This window comes from Nicotiana sylvestris, chromosome 1, assembly GCF_000393655.2.
Source record: "Nicotiana sylvestris chromosome 1, ASM39365v2, whole genome shotgun sequence".
Classification (NCBI taxonomy): Eukaryota; Viridiplantae; Streptophyta; class Magnoliopsida; order Solanales; family Solanaceae; genus Nicotiana; species Nicotiana sylvestris.
In genome coordinates this window covers 134,078,389-134,093,717 of record NC_091057.1, presented here as the reverse complement: position 1 = coordinate 134,093,717, position 15,329 = coordinate 134,078,389, and the positions used below count along the sequence as shown (strand labels likewise).

Genomic DNA, 15,329 nt, shown 5'->3' with positions numbered 1-15,329 from the left:
ATATTTAATCACGGTGCACTCGTTCCATCTCCTAATTTTAATATATAATTTTTGCATATCATTTTAGTGCTGAATTTTTGTATTTACTTTACGTATTCTAGTTTCGTATTTTATTTGTATGTTTAATTTTTGTGTTAACTTTTTTTAATTTAAATTTGTATTTAAATTATGGCACCAAAAAATATATTTGGCTTATTTAAAAAAAGTGGTAAAAAAATCGTAAAGGTGAAAGTAGTAGTTCTAATCGTAGTCTTAATCCTAACCCTTCTCCTAGAATTAGAAAACATATAGATGAAATGACTCATTTTGATGAAACTTCATTTTCCTACCCCCCCCCCCCCCGCGCATGTTATCGGAGAACAACTGGATCATGAAACTGTACAAAGACAATTTGGCAATCATATTTTTATTGAGGACGAAGAAAATGAGGAAGAAGAATAAGATTAAACACCCACTAGTCCCGCAATGATATTTTTATTGGCAATAATATTTTTATGAATTGTCTTACAGTCTTACTTAGTTACTTAATAGTTTGAAATTATATTAAATAAATTATAACTCTATTATAATTACTAGAATATCTTATTACAAGTCTTTTGTTTTAATATTTTATAATTCTTTACTTAGTTTCTTAATTTCTATTTTAACATTTAAGTTTATTAAATAAGTTTAAAAATTAGACGTTGCAAACTTTAAAAACTTAGTCATTGTCAAAAAACTAGTCGTTGCCAAACTTAATGCTTAAATAATTTTTTTTGGAAAACGGCCCACTTAAGGCCCGACATTCCGTCCTGTCTCATCCCGTTTGTTAGCGGGATGGGATGGGCCTACCGTTTCATTCCGTTTATCCCGTTCTGATTCATCTCGTCCCGCCACCGTTCTTGCTAAATGTCGTTCCATCCCGTTAATTTTGTCTCATCCCATCCTGTCCCGTCCCGTTGGACATCCATAGTTGAGCATGTGACATTTCGAAGATCATCTGTAAATTGATCCCATCTCCTCCAATGTTTTGTGTATTTTGAGCTGCCGATCAGGCTCCATCATGGACACTATTCTCGGGGTCAGTAGGCAGTTTTGTGTCGATAGCCATATGCGAGTTAGCGTCAATTGGGTCCGCAACCGGAATCCCGATGGGATCGACCAGCGGCACCCCGTTACTGGGCACTATGTTGTTATTTTCACCGTGATGGCAGGACTCGTCGTCAACATGTTAGGGTGCTGATTGTGAGTTTGACATTTTGAGCTTTAACTTGAAATAAGAGGCACTTCAAAGAATAAGTGTAAAATAATATGTATTATGGAAATTTATATCAAATAACCACTATCATCCTTGGCCCCACGGTGGGTGCCAAACTGTTTACCCTCAAAATCGAATAACAATTGAATTTTTAAGTGGTTTTAAGGATATGTGGATTAACTAGACACAAAGCGATAAATTAAGTTGCAATTGAAATAAACAATGATAAAGCAAATTCAAACCACATGAATTGAACAATTACAATCTTGGGAGGTCAGTCAGACTCGAACTGGATGCACTTCGATCTGTATCAAGATACAAAAGAATAAGAGCTTAAAGAAAAAAATAATAATGTATCGCTTTGGAATGCGTGTTACCATGTGCTAAATGAATTATGAGACCCCCTTTATATAGTAAAAGAGTCATACTTTAGGTATAATTCCATAAAAGGTAAAAAAATCTCTTGATTTGCTGATTGCTAGTTCCTTATTGATAAATACCGAGATTCCCACCGTAATATCCGATCGGTCACGGATATTTTGGTCTTCTGTTGGCTATGCTAACAATATTGCTTCGAGATCGTTCGGGGCTAGGATAGATTCCGGGATCACGGCCTCGATATTCTCGAAGGTAGGCGTTCTGACCCCGGATTCTAGCCCGGTGGGACTTGGGGTCGATCTTCAGTTCTTTATTGCCATGTTCCGAGCCTGACCTACCATACCGTAGGCGAGCTCGATTTCGACAGTATACAGACACCATGCAGAAGTACAAAACGCCCTAATTGAAAACATAATGCAGATAGTTAAGAATGCGCTAATTGATGAGGAGGAATACTCTGATCGTGTCATTAATAAAGGTACAAGTATTTTTCTGGATTATGATGATAATCCAGCAGATCTATATCATCAGTTGATAATAGACTCTTATGCCTTATTTGTTGACATTGAGAATGAAATAGTTATAATGCACAATTTCATATGCGACAAGTATCGATTGAGGTTTCCAGAGTTAGAGTCATTTGTATCTTACCTAATTGATTATGCCCAGGTTGCAAAAAAGATTGGAAACGAAATGGATGTGAATCGTGTTGACTTGAAAGGACTGATACTAATTGAAGCTAACATCAGTCATCATGGTTGTCTGTGTTACGACATCAGCTACTAGTGGCAAGCCGTTGCCTGAAGATGTTTTAAAAAAGACACTTGAAGCATGTGATAGAGCCCTTGATCTTGATTCTGCAAAGAAAAAGGTTCTTGATTTTTTGGAGAGTCGAATGGGATATATTGCTCCTAATATTTCTGCTGTTATTGGGAGTGCGGTTGCTGTAAAACTTACAAGTGCTGCTGGTGGTCTCTCGTCCTTGGCAAATATGCACTTTTGTGATGTGGAGCTTCTTGGTGCCAAAAGGCCAAAGAATTTACCACGGTTTTCCTCCCAAGGTTATGTTGTTCATCCTGTAGGAGTAGGTTATATTCAGCAAAGTGAAATATTCAAGACTAGACCTCCTAATTTTAGGTTGCAAACCTATCACCTGCTAGCAGTCAAATCAACATTAGCGGCCCGTGTGGACTCGAGCAGAGGAGAACTGACTGGAGAATATGGAAGATCTCTTAGGGAAGAGATCCTTAAAATGATAGAGATATGGCAAAAGCCTCTCCCGGTTCCTCCTGTTGTTGATTCTTACCCTTTTACGCAAAGAAGAAGTGGTGGTCGTTTGAGAAAGAGGAAACAAACAGTTGATGTTGCATACATGCGAAATGTACTAAATAATATGATCATTGGAGTACCTGAAAAACCCTCCTCAGGGGAGGGTTGTGGCATGCTTAGTCAGCTTGGAAGCAGTGACGCTGCCACAACATCAGGCTTGACTTCAAGTTTGGCCTTCACCCCAAAGCAAGGGATCGAGCTTTCAAATCCTGCAAACCAGCTTGCTGCCATGAGACTGGAAACTTTCCTAAGATTAATTAGATATTGTTCGATAGGTTGACCTTGGTTGCGTTAAGGTAAGCTAGCAGTAAATTTTACTTTAAAATAGGATCATATCTTATTAGACGGAGTACTTAAAAAGTTTTTCATGCAATTTATATCATATATTAATGGGAAAAGGTCCAAAATTCTCCATCTATGGTACTATATTGTTTACATCTACCACTCGTTATACTATTCATCCAATCTAACCTTTACAGTTGATCAGCTTTTAAAAATTGCCCCTAACCCTAATAGATCTATACCGTGGCAACTGACCCCCTCATTTTTTCCATGTCAGCTAGGGCTGTGCACGGATCGGATCAGATCGGATTTAGCACATTTCGGATTCGAATTTCGGATTTCAGATTCTAAAAAATGCAATCCGAATCCGATCCGAATTATATCGGATTGGATCGAATTTTAAAGTTTGGATCGGATCGGATTTCGGATCGTATTATTATGCCTTAAAGTTAAACTAATATGTATATTTTCTTTGTAAAAGAGACAATACATTAAGAAAAATTCATGTTTATGCAATTATGAGAGTACTATGGTGCCAATATAGCTAAATCTAGCAATTGTAAATGTAATAACTTGGAAGTTGATGTAAAGGAAATACTGGCTAACCGAAATTAAAGTGTAGTATTTATATATGCCCTAATAATTTCGAATTTCGTATCGGATCGGATTAAAATATACCAATCTGAATCCGATCCGAAATCCGAAATTATAATAAACACAATCCGAAATCCGATCCAATCCGAAATCCAAAATCCGAATTGAATGGATCGGTTCGGATTTCAGATATCCGATTCGAATGAACAGCCCTAATGTCAGCTGTCAAGTCACTCGACCCACAAAATTAAAACCCCACAGACCCCTTTACATTCTCCATTGACAAAGAACAAGGGCTTATTATCATGACCCTAAACCCAGACCCGGTCGTGATGACGCCTCTCGTGAAGACAAGGCCAGCCGACACACACCCAATTCATTTTTAAGAATTTTAAAGGACACAATTTAAGTCTTTAACATAATAATAATAATCCCAAAAAAAGGGTGAATAATAAAATTTGCGAAAAATAACACAGTCCGACATCGGGGTGTCACCAGTCATGAGCATCTATTAACCGATTAAAAACAGGAAGAGTCTACATATTCTATTATAGAACTAAAACTAGACAAAATAAGATAGGGGGAGAAGCACTGGGCTGCGAACGCCGAGCAGCTACCGAGTGAATCTTCGAATCCGCCCGAGCTGGAAGAAATCAACACTCGCTAGCGGGACCTGAAGTGCCTGAATCTGCACGCAGGGTGCAGGGAGTAAAGTGAGTACTCCAACTTAGTGAGTAATAATAATGTAAAGCCCCAGAAAATTTTGGTAAGTAATTTAAGATTTCGTGGTGCCAAGGTAGGCTAATTATTTTATCTTGCGTGCAAATGAGGATTCATGATATAATGGACATCAATTGGATATGCTAATAAGCGTATAAGTCATATTATAAGTGATTTGGGGTCTAAGGAGTGGCCTAAGTCTAAGCCAAGTTGAAAAATTTCATAATAGACTAAAGTTGTAAATGAGTACGCACAAGACCTCAATATGGACAAGCATATCTCCATTTATATAAGGTTTTGTGTGATGAAGAACCTATCAAATTAAATTTCTTTGAGTCTAGTTTACAACGCATCAAACCGTTTGTCATTTGGAGGTGTATCCAGAAAGTTATGACCATTTTACTAGACCTGTGTCAGACGCGCGTCCGCAGCGTGGCCGCGGGAAAACTGAAAGTTTCTGCCTCCGAGCGCGGTCACCGCATCCCGGGCGCAGTTTGACCGCGGTCGCGCGCCTAGCAGCCCTATAAATACCCCAAGACTGGGTATGGTGAGTCTCTAAGTCATTTTTTGAGCTAGGGCTTGCTCTATCAAGGGGAATCCGTCCCATACTTCCTCTATGATCCAAGGTAATGTTTTTGGAGTATTTTGAGTTGATTACTACTCCTAAACACTAATATTAACAAGCATTGATCTTGAAAATCTATAGATTCCCATTCAAATCCCTAAATTGATCAAGAACACTACAAGTGGGGATTCTCAAGATTCTTACTACAAGAGGTATGTCTATCATCTCTAACTACTCTATGGTGATTATTTATGTATGATATATACGTTAGAACATATGTAATGGTGATTGGAAGCCATATGTGCCTAACCTAGGTTGTGTTGGTGTTGTAGAGATTGTGAGATGAGTTATTGAGGTATGATTCTTGGGTGTAATAGTATTATGTATATATGCATGTATAAATTAGGTTTGTGGGAAGATTGTTGAACATAAATAAGTGAAGATTGGGTTGGGGAATGAAGGAAATCTTATAAAAGAGATTTGAAATCAAGATGCTCAACTAGTATTTGATAAAATGCTCAACTGAGCTGAAACCATGAATACCTTCCTAATTTGTGTTCAATTTTGTTATGTCTCAAAGTAGATTGGGATTGCTAGAATTTCGGAACGTCGTAGTAACTTAAGGAAAGCTTAAACAAGGTATGTATGACTAAAACCCCCTCTTCTTAGAAATTGAGCTTCCATGGTGCCCGTGCAAATGTTTAAGCCCGGAATTCGATTGATGTGGTACTTGTTATGTCAAATAAATTGATGTTGTGAATATGTATGTGGAAGATGCTTCTCCATATGTTTAGTGTTTTATTCTTTGTAAATTGAGGATGTGTGGAAAAACATGAGCTATGTGCTAAATGCCTAAATGTCAAGGCAAGGTTACATTAATATGCCGAACTAGATGAATTTCTCTCTATGTTTATAACTTAAATTGCTTTTATATGTGCCTATGATCCTAAATGGCAAGATAAATGTTGAAAATTGGAATAGTGCGAAATGTGAGTTATGGAATGTGGTAATTGTGGCCCCAAGTGCCGAGAAACTAATTCATGTGAATCCAAAGATTGAAGTGAGATGATTAACGGAAAAGGGTAACGTCTTGGTAAGACGGCTTAGCCGATCGGGCCGTGATCGGACGCCATGTTATACATACATGGTGGTACTGTATTCATACTTGAAACTGAAAAGTGAGAATGAAATAAGAGTAACGTCTTGGTAAGACGACTTAGCCAATCGGGCCGTGATTGGATGCCATGTTATACACACATGGTGGTACTGTATTAATAATTGAAACTGAAAAGTGAGAATGAAATAAGAGTAACGTCTTGGTAAGACGGTTTAGCCGATCGGGCCGTGATCGGACTCCGCTCAAACAAGCGGTGGTAATGTGGATGATGATGCAACGATAAGGAATGCCCCAACCAAAAATTTTAGAAATTATGTGAAAACTATGTGAACCTCTTATATTATTGATGTGATGCTTATTTGAAGTTTTGTTGTCCTTATGATTTCTTTTAATCTTGTATGGTTGTTCTTTCTAACTGGATGATGTTTAGTTATATATACTAGTACTATTCCATGGTACTAACGTCCCTTTTGCCGGTGGTGCTACATTTTTTAAAATGAATGTAGGTGGCTCCATAGCGGATATCGCCGATCACGCGTAGCGGAGCATCCTTCTCTCAAAGTCTTGGTGAGCCTCTTTTTCCTTCAAGGGGGTTGTGTTATACATCTTTTGCTATAGCTTTCCACTTTTGAGGTATAGCCGGGGCCTTGTTGCCGGCATTGTCATACTTGTCTTTTGCATCCTTAGAGGATCCATAGACATATGTGTGGGTTATGTACGGGTGTTGGATGGATCTACGAACTATGTTGTAATTCTAGCTCTCGCTTCTCTAAAGTGTAATTGTATGGAATCTTGGAAACTTAACTACGGTTTAAGGTTGTGATATAAAATGAACTATCCGTGTTGAATGTACTATCTTTCCTATTGTCTAAATAAATGAAAGCATGACTTCCTTATTCATATTAAGATGGGTAGAAAGTGTTTGTTAAGGCTTGCTCAGTTGGGTTCACTCGATTGAGCGCCGGTCGTGCCTCCCGAGATTGGGGCGTGACAAACTTGGTATCAGAGCCTAAGGTTTTAAAGTGTCCTAGGATGTCTCGCAGCCGTGTCTAATAGAGTACTTCTTATCGGTGTGTTGTCGACCATATCTATAAGTTGGAGGCTACATGGACAGTTAGGAATGTTACCCTTCTTCAACACTCCAGATCGTGCGATAAAGCTTGACTATAAGATTGTTTTCTAACTCGTGCATTGAGATTCAAGGTAAGTTTAAACGCTCTTTCATCTATTTCAAGTAATGTTGTCATATGGAATGACCAATGGGAAAATGCATCAATATTAAGGAGATGACACATGTATCTTGTTGAACGAGTGTATGGGCATATAGGATAAGTACATTGTACCATGAGCATAATTTATTCGAGAAAAGTGTTAAAAATGATTACCACCTCTAAAGAAACATTGAATTGATAAGTGATATGTAAGCTTGAATAACACATGTGGGTAGTGTGAGGAGTATGTAAATGATCCTAAGGCGTGAAAGAAAATTAGTTATATAAGCACGTGATATGTGGGAGACGTGACCAGGAGATTAATGATGAGAGTGCAAGTCTCTCCTAGGAGACAAGAAGTTATGAAAGGAGAGTCAATTGAACCCATGATGAGAAGACCCCTCTACAACGAACTTTATAAAAATCCAGAATTGTACAAAGTGATATTACACTCCTAAAGGAAATTGACATGAGGAATTGGAATCCCAAGCCCGTGTGTTTAAATAAGACAGAGAACTTATGAGGTTAATACAATGGTGACTTAAATCTCCCTAATAGTCGAACATATATATGAGGGATAGAGACATGAGGCATATGTCCCTAAAGTTGCTAAATTCAAGACTTGTGTCGAAATCCGGGACATTGAGGCCACTTAAATACAATGAAACAAGAGTAAAACCATATAGCTATGATGTTTGAATATTTTGTTGAAGACATGCGTAGTCTAGAAAAGTGATAATGGATAAATTATCTGAAAGGATATGCTAATGATAGACCACTAGTACCCCCCCCCCCAAAAAAAAAGGTGGAAGGTTAAGGAAGGTAAATTCTTCATATAGGGCAATGTGAATGATAGGGTCAACGATCCTAGAAACTAAGAGTATGTTTGTAAAGGGATTTTATACTTGTTAGAGGGTTAGGAACAATGGGACCTAAGGAAGTACTATAGGTCAAATGTGGAAGGTTGCGAATTTTTAGAATGGGTTAATCATAGATTTGCGATTTAACCAAAGTTCCAAGGCGTTAAGAAAGGCGAAACGAGTGGGAGAAATAAATGTGATGCTATAATAACCCAAGAGAGTATTTGGGCTTGATGGAGAGCCTCTAAAAAATCTTACAAGCAAATAAGTGTTAAGTGATATGCGGATGAACACACTTTCCTACGGATATCCTCACAAGAGTTAAGAGGTGAGCATGATGAAATAACTAAGGAAAAGACCACGTAACATATTGAAGAGTGCATGGCTATTCACTAGCTAGGAAGAATGAGGTGAGAAGAAATGGGGAGAAAACCTAATAATTTGAGATGGTCATGGTTATCATAAAATATCTTGTATCAGAATGGTGGACTCGCTTAGAGCATAAGTGTTAATAAAAGTTATAAAGGACTAATCGTAATGCAACCGACTTGGGTGACACCGAATATCAAGTAAAGGATCTAGAGATAGTTCATGTCTACATACAATGTAAAGTGAGACTACTGGAGGTGAAGTTGTGGTATGATAAACTCACTAAACCAGGCACAAAGATATTACAAGGTCACGGGAGGTAGACAAGTGTGTGGCATAATAAGGCTATCAATTATGCACTATGAGCAAAATAGAATGGGAATGAATGTTCCAGTTAGAAGGAAAAGATGGTACCAACATATTGTCCAGGCCAAAGGGCGATAAAAAAAGGGGGAAAGACAACACAATCTACCCAAAGGGCAAATGAAAGGTTCAAAATAGATTGAAAGAGGATGAATACTTGTTATAGACCAGACATGTTTATCATGGTAACTCTTAAACCACAATATCAGGGAACTCTATTGGTAGCTACAATACGGGGAATAAGGTGAGTTACTCATCGAGGATAGAATTAGGTGGACTAAGTCTTACACTTAAGAGTAAAATCAAAAGTTGTTGTTGAAGAATTGAGGAGGATCTCAAGTTTCAGAGAATGCCCTTCTCGGGCCAGTGACTCTTCTTAAAATGTATACATATAAAGGGTGTTGGTTGATATGTGTTTTGGACGGTATTTAACCGTAAAGAGGGATCATGAGAATATTCACAGGGGAAATAGTATGGTTTCTTAAATTCTATAAGGCATATATGGGGAGAAGAGGTTGGCTAAGAAAAGTCGGAGCACAATACTACCTTACATTTGATGCAATGACGTGCAGGTTGTTGTTATCAGGGTATGTGCGCAAATTAGCAGGTGTTAGTCATTTGAGACAGAAGATCCTATGGAAAAAAAACTCATTCAGTAATATCTTTTGTTGAGAATTTGAAAGAGTTAGTTGCAAGTATTCACAGGAGATTGTAACAATATCAAGGAAATTATTAAAGAACTCAATTCGTGGGAGGTCCTACGTAAGAGAAATATGATAAATATATTCCACTAATAATGCAACATGTTAAGGTGATAGTTTATGCCTCTAGGAAAATCAAGAATCATGGAAAGAACTATGAAGCACATCACTTAGAGCTTGCAACAGTGGTGTTTGCACTAAAGATTTGGTGACATTATTTGTATGGGGTCCACGTGGATGCATTTACAGACCACAAGAGACTTCAATATATTTTCAAACAAAAGGAGTTGAATCTGAGACAGAGAAGATGGGTCGAGTTGCTCAAGGACTATGATATCGATATTCTCTATCACCCCGAGAAAGGCCAATGTTGTGGTGGATGCTCTTAGCTTGAAATCTATGGGAAGTTTGGCTCACTTGAAGTCATATCAAATACCGTTGGCCAGGAAAGTTCACCAGTTGGATAGTCTAGGAGTTCGTCTTGCGGACTCTAGTGATGGGGGAGTAATTGTGCATAATAGGGTTGAATCATCACTTGTAGCGGAGGTCAAAGAAAAGCAATACAACGATCTATTGCTAGCGCAACTGAAAGAGGGAATTCATAAACACAAGGCCACAACTTTTTCCCTTGGCATGGATTATGGTACCCTACGGCACCAAGGCCGCCTATGTGTTCCGGATATTGACGGTCTTCGGGAAAGGATCATGGCAGAAGCTCACACTTCCAAGTATTCCGTGCACCCAGGTTCTACGAAAATGTATCATGATCTCAGAGAAGTTTATTGGTGGAATGACATGAAGAGGGATGTGGCGGACTTTATGGCTAGATGTCCGAACTGTCAACAAGTGAAGGCCGAACATCAAAGACCTGGTGGATTGGCTCAAAGCATAGAAATTCCAATGTGGAAATGGGAGATGATCAACATGGATTTTGTGGTAGGGTTGTCGCGCACTCCGCGCAAGTTCGACTCAATTTTGGTGATCGTGGATCGACTCACGGAATCAGCACACTTCTTGCCAGTTAAATCTACCGACACAGCGGAACAATATGCTCAATTGTATATCAAAGAAATAGTCAGGTTGCATGGCACTCCAGTCTCAATCATTTCAGATCGAGGGTCTCAATTCACAGCCAACTTTTGGAAGAAATTTCAGTAGGGCTTGAGCACTCAGGTAAATCTCAGCACAACTTTCCATACTCAAACCGACTTGCAAGCAGATCGGACTATTCAGACGTTTGAGGACATGTTACGTGCTTGTACTCTTGATTTCAAAGGTAGTTGGTATGACCATTTGCCACTCATAGAATTTGCTTACAACAACAGCTTCCATGCTAGTATCCAGATGGCACTATTCGAGGCACTGTATGGTAGGAGATGTATGTCTCCCATTGGGTGGTTCGAGGTTGGAGAAGCAGAATTGATAGGGCCGGACCTCGTACATCAGGCCATGGAGAAAGTCAAGATTATTAAGGAGAGGTTGAAAACTTCTCAGAGTCGCCAAAAGTCTTATTCAGATGTTCGTCGCAGAGATTTAGAGTTCAAAGAAGATAATTGGGTATTCCTAGAAGTTTCCTCCATGAAAGGTGTTATGTGGTTTGGAAATAAAGGAAAATTGAGTCCGAGGTATGTGGGGCCATATAAAATCATTCAAAGGATCGGTCAGGTGGCATACAAGCTCGAGCTACCACTTGAGATGTCGTTGGTACATCCGGTCTTCCATGTGTCTATGTTGAAGAAGGTAGTGGGATATCCATCCGCTATTGTGCCAATTGAAGCTATTGAGGTTAATGAAGAACTATCTTATGAAGAAATTCCAGTTGCCATTCTTGATAGGCAGGTCCGAAAATTGAAAAATAAGGAAATTGCCTCTGTAAAAGTGTTATGGCGGAACCAGCAGGTTGAGGAAGCCACTTGGGAAGCCGAGGAAGAAATGAGAAAGAAGTACCCACATTTGTTTGAATAGTTATGTAATAGCTTTTATGAATTTGGTTCCTATGAACTCTTATCTTTTGATTTGATCTATGTTAAACTATTCAATTTTGGTTATATATGTTGCCTATGCAGCCATGGTTGGTGTTGTACAAGTTATGTTATGCCTATGGAACATGTATATGCTGTTAGGATATGTATCTGGGGCCCTCTGACAGGTGGATAGGCCTAGTTACAAAGGAAACTCTGGCGAAATTTTCGGAAATTTAAGGAGTTAGCCAAATTCGGGGTTGTTGATATATTTCATGATGTGAAAAAGCTGAAGTTACCTAAGGATTGCTAATGAATGAACCTTGATCCTCATTCGAGGACGAATGATCTTAAGCGGGGGAGAATGTAAAGCCCCGGAAAATTTTGCTAAGTAATTTAAGATTTCGTGGTGCCAAGGTAGGCTAATTATTTTATCTTGTATGCAAATGAGGATTCATGATATAATAGATATAAATTAAATATGCTAATAAGCGTATAAGTCATATTATAAGTGATTTGGGGTCTAAGGAGAGGCCTAAGTCTAAGCCAAGTTGGAAAATTTCATAATAGACTAAAGTTGTAAATGAGTACGCACAAGACCTTAATTTGGACAAGCATAGTTACATTTATATAAGGTGTTGTGTCATGCACAACCTATCAAATTAAATCATTTTAAGTCTAGTTTCCAACACATCAAATCGTTTGTCATTTGGAGGTGAATGCAGAAAGTTATGACCATTTTACCAGACCTGTGTCAGACGAGCATTCGCGGCGCGGCCGTGGGAAAACTGAAAGTTTCTGCCTCCGAGCGCGGCCACCGCATCCCGAGCGCAGTTTGACCGCGGCCACGTGCCTAGTAGCCCTATAAATACCCCAAGACTGGGTATGGAGAGTCTCTAAGTCATTTTTTTGAGTTAGGGCTTGGTCTATCAAGGGGAATCCGTCCCATACTTCCCTCCTATAATCCAAGGTAATGTTTTTGGAGTATTTTGAGTTGATTACTACTCCTAAACACTTATATTAACAAGCATTGATCTTGAAAATCCATAGATTCTCATTCAAATCCCTAAATTGATCAAGAACACTACAAGTGGGGATTCTCAAGATTCTTACTACAAGGGGTATGTCTATCATCTCTAACTACTCTATGGTGATTATTTATGTATGATATATACGTTAGAACACATGGGATGGTGATTGGAAGCCATAGGTTCCTAACCTAGGTTGTGTTGGTATTGTAGAGATTGTGAGATGGGTTATTGAGGTATGATTCTTGGGTGTAATAGTATTATGTATACATGCATGTACAAATTAGGTTTGTTAGAAGATTGTTGAACATAAATAAGTAAAGATTTGGTTGGGGAATGAAGGAAATCTTGTAAAAGAGATTTGAAATCAAGATGCTCAACTAGTATTTGATAAAATGCTCAAATGGGCTGAAACCTTGAATACCTTCCTAATTTGTATTCAATTTTATTATGTCTCAAAGTAGATTGGGATTGCTAGAATTTCCGGAACGTTGTAGTAACTTAAGGAAAGATTAAACAAGGTTATGTATGGCTAAAACCCCCTCTTCTTAGAAATTGAGCTTCCATGGTGCCTGTGCAAATGTTGTAAGCCCGGAATTCGATTGATGTGGTACTTGTTATGTCAAATAAATTGATGTTGTGAAAATGTATGTGGAAGATGCTTCTCCATGTGTTTAGTGTGATATTCTTTGTAAATTGAGGATGTGTGAAAAAACATGAGCTATGTGCTAAATGCCTAAATGTCAAGTCAAGGTTACATTGTGATTAATATGCCGAACTAGATGAATTTCTCTCTATGTTTATAACTTAAATTGCTTTTGTATGTGCCTATGATCCTAAATGGCAAGATAAATGTTGAAAATGGGAATAATGCGAAATGCGAGTTATGGAATGTGGTAATTGTGGTCCCAAGTGTCGAGAAACTAATTCATGTGAATCCAAAGATTGAAGTGAGATGATTAACGGAAAAAGGGTAACGTCTTGGTAAGACGGCTTAATCGATCGGGTCGTAATCGGACGCCATGTTATACACACATGGTGGTACTGTATTGATAATTAAAACTGAAAAGTGAGAATGAAATAAGAGTAACATCTTGGTAATACGGCTTAGCCGATCGGGCCATGATCAGACGACATGTTATACACACATGGTGGTACTGTATTGATAATTGAAACTGAAAAGTGAGAATGAAATAAGAGTAACGTCTTGGTAAGACGACTTAGCTGATCGGGCTGTGATCGGACTCCGCTCAAGGAAGCAGTGGTAATGTGGATGATGATGCAACGATAAGGAATGCCCCAACCAAAAATTTCAGAAATTTTGTGAAAACTATGTGAACCTCTTATATTATTGATATGATGCTTATTTGAAGCTTTGTTGTCCTTATGATTTCTTTTAATCTTGTATGGTTGTTCTTTCTAACTGGATGGTGTTTAGTTATACATACTAGTACTATTCCATGGTTCTAACGTCCCTTTTGCCGGGGGCGCTACATTTTTTTTAATGAATGTAGGTGGCTGCATAGCGGATAGTGCCGATCATGCGTAGCGGAGCATCCTCCTCTCAAAGTCTTGGTGAGCCCCTTTCTCCTTAAAGGGGGTTGTGTTGTACATCTTTTGCTATAGATATCCACTTTTGAGGTATAGCCGGGGCCTTTTTGCCGGCATTGTCATACTTTTCTTTTGCATCCTTAGAGGCTCCGTAGACATATGTGTGGGTTATATATGGGTGTTGGATGAGTCTACGAACTATGTTGTAATTCTAGCTCTCGCTTCTCTAAAGTGTAATTGTATGGAATCTTGGAAACTTAACTACAGTTTAAGGTTGTGATATAAAATGAACTAACCGTGTTGAATGTACTATCTTTCCAATTGTCTAAATAAATGAAAGCATGGCTTCCATTTTCATATTGAGATGGGTAGAAAGTGTTTGATAAGGTTTGCTCAGTTGGGTTCACTCGATTGAGCGCCGGTCGCGCCTCCCGAGATTGGGGCGTGACAAATAATAAATGAAGACTGAGCGATAAGAAATTATGTAAAAATACAACAACATGCTATAAAGAGGTAGAGTAAAACCAGTAAAGTGCAATAAAACAATGAAATCTCATGAAATACCTTAGTTCAGTTTAAGCTTCTTTAAAATAACTTTTTAACAGTTAAATAAGTAAATGACAGGAAGCTAGAAAAGATAAACACATAAAAACCGCCCCTCGGGCACAATGTCAACAAAATCAGCCCATCGGGCAATAACATGAAACAACACCAGCCCCCCGGGCTATATCTCATAGCACAATGGGTACCCACACTCACTGGGGTGTACAGACTCCTGGAGGGGCCCCTTATGACCCAAGAGCATTATCAAGCCATCTCGTGGCATAATCAATAGGCTCTCGGCCTCATATTAAGCCACCTTGTGGCGTACAACTCAGGGCCTCGGCCTCATAATCATAATCAGTGTATCACTGCTGTGGCGTGCAACCCGAACCAAAGTATCCTCACAACACAGGCCCTCGGCCTTACTCAGTAAGAATCTCATAAGCCACTCGGGCAACAGTAAAATATGATGCTCAGCCCAAAATATCATTTAAAGTGTTAAAACAGAGTAAACATGGCT

The 15,329-nt window shown here is 38.7% G+C and overlaps 1 pseudogene; it reads left to right on the top strand.

The window, feature by feature from the left end:
* The first annotated feature begins 2,029 nt into the window (after window positions 1-2,029).
* Window positions 2,030-15,329, top strand: part of LOC104223187 (U4/U6 small nuclear ribonucleoprotein Prp31 homolog) — a 236,160-nt pseudogene continuing 222,860 nt past the window's right edge.